Source organism: Lactuca sativa, chromosome 5 (assembly GCF_002870075.4).
Source record: "Lactuca sativa cultivar Salinas chromosome 5, Lsat_Salinas_v11, whole genome shotgun sequence".
In the NCBI taxonomy this organism is placed as follows: Eukaryota; Viridiplantae; Streptophyta; class Magnoliopsida; order Asterales; family Asteraceae; genus Lactuca; species Lactuca sativa.
This window is the reverse complement of record NC_056627.2, coordinates 182,328,325-182,330,784: the sequence shown is the minus strand read 5'-3', so window position 1 is coordinate 182,330,784 and position 2,460 is coordinate 182,328,325. Positions and strand designations below refer to the sequence as shown.

Here is a 2,460-nt window from a genome sequence, read left to right as displayed (position 1 = left end):
CATCCGAAGACCTATATATACGAAGACAACAGATACTTCATAAAAATCAAACTGACCCTTCGACTATTACAACATTCTAGCCCTTACATTATTACATCAGAGTTATATATCCGATTGACAATGAAATGTGGGACTTCCGCCTTACTTCATGTTCCTTGTTTGGTTGTGGGCTTAGGACAGATACACCCATTTCACTGTCAGTTCAATATTAGGTTATACATAATTAATATAAACTAAGTAATTATAGAGGAAAACTATTGAGGTTATCAGTTTATCACCTCAGGAAATATAGGATTTTCTGGAGGAACCAATGAACTTTTCCAAAGAACTTAGAGTATACTTTACAGAACTAAAATACTTATGAACTCACCAGCTTAAATGTTGATCTACTCTTTTCAAATAACTTGTATTCTCAAGAATCCAGTAGACAGGTACACTCCCGAAGCTCTTGAGAAGACTACCTAGTACCGTACCGCGACTCTTGTCTTCTACTGTACCTACTTTGGTGTTTGAATATGTAATGTTTAAACACTTATGTAAGACTTATACTTGTTAATGAAATGGTTGTTTGTACTTGGATTATTATATTGCATGTGTTGTGATACTTACATGAAGTCCTCCGCCCCCGAACGTTTCCACCGTTCTGGTTTGGGGGTGTGACACAACGAGGACGCCTACAAGCACTTGGATGAAGTAAATGATGTGGCTGATTACGTCAATGTACCAAATGTGCCACGTGAGACCCAACTACTTCGCACGCTTCCAATCACATTTAAGGGTGCTGCAAGGGATTGGCTCAAGTCACTTCCTCCCGGATCCGTCACCACATGGGCCAAGATGAAAGAAGAGTTTATAGACCACTTTTGCCCGCCTTCCAAAATAGCTAAGTTGAATAAAGCCATCGCCAACTTCGAACAACTACCCGGGGAGTCTCTTTATGAAGCTTGGGAAAGATACAAAGGTCTTCTTAGAAATTGCCCACACCATGACCTCAATAGCCAACAAGAGGTCTCCATGTTCTATGATGGAGTCAATGTCACCACAAGGCAATTGCTCGATTCACAAGGCCTACTCACGAAGAAGGCACCCCCAGTAATCAAGGAGTTAATTGAAGAATTCCCTAAGCATTCTAGAGAATACCACGATCCAAAAAATGAAGTAAGTCGGGGTGTAGTGAACTCGACACATGTGACAACCCTATATTTTTCCAAAGCAGTGTAACGCTCAAATGTCAAATATAACCAAAACTATTTGGAACCAACTAAATTAACCTCGAAAATGAAGTGTTCAAATATCTAAGTTAGGATGCATCAAATTTTAGATAACGTGCCAAGGTTTCCAGAAACATGAAGAACGTTCAAAACCAGGTTATATTGAAGAAATTATAACCACTCATATATTTACGACACGCCGTTAAAACGCTATTTAACGTAAAAAGTGAAATTTCGATAAATGCATTTTTGCCATAAAGTATCTAAACAAAAGATGTAGAGTCCGCTAAACTGTAAATATACATAAAAAGATCGCACAATTTGGACCTCGTATGAAGAAGTTACAAATTTTCAAAGTTTTGTAACAGTAGTAGAGGGCTAAAAACTCGAATTGAAGATCGAGTGTTAATTAGCTAACGCAACCTAAATGAGAGTTGAAGATCTCCATAATAGGAGCAAATTGGTAAAAAGACAAACGAAAACTGACGTCGAATAAAGAAACTATGAATTTTTAACGGACTTTAGGAGTCCCGGTCTATTAAAAATATATCATTAAAAATAAAGTCAAAACTAGCCGACAAAGTCTAAATGAAAGTTGTAGAGCATAATCTCACCTACGCGTGGATATAAAGAACGCGAAAAACGGAGCCCGTACGCGAAACTTACGGAATTTAGAAGACGGGAGCCGGGATTAAGCCCCGCGTAATATGGGAGTACGCCCCGCGTACTAGACCCAGAGTCGAGTCCCATCGGTTGCACCTCTACGCTTAGCTAGACTGGAGTCGTAAGCCATGACACATTGTTACGCCCTGCGTAACCGAAGTACGCCCCACATACCGAGTACGCCCAGCGTACTCCGGTAGTACGCACCACGTACGAGGAATTTCCAGCCTATAAATAGAGAGGTTAAGCTTCGAGTTTTTGCACACATTCTCAAATCCTCAGTCACTCTCCCATACTTCTAAGCCCCAGAGATCATCTCGACGCCCTCAATTTCTGCACTCGAGCCCCCGACGAAAGATCTACGCTGCAGAGATCCCCGAAGAGCCTGAAGACGCAACTTTCCGTGATCGAAGTTCTGCTCAACTCTAGCCTCTCTCTCTTCAAACCAAACGAGTGAGTTCATACCCCTACCTTTCAATTCTTTTCATGTTTTAGGGGGGAAATACAAGTACATTACAAGTCAAAGTATCATTTTATAAACACAAGTATAATATCTATCTTATAGAGTATTGATACAAACATCTTT

The 2,460-nt window shown here is 40.2% G+C and overlaps 1 non-coding gene across 1 annotated transcript; it reads right to left on the bottom strand.

Annotated features, from left to right (window-relative positions):
* Nucleotides 1-885: 885 nt before the first annotated feature.
* LOC111897298 (small nucleolar RNA R71) lies at nucleotides 886-992 on the bottom strand. Its single transcript, XR_002852184.1, has one exon. It is a non-coding gene; the product is annotated as a small nucleolar RNA R71 (small nucleolar RNA).
* Nucleotides 993-2,460: the final 1,468 nt, after the last annotated feature.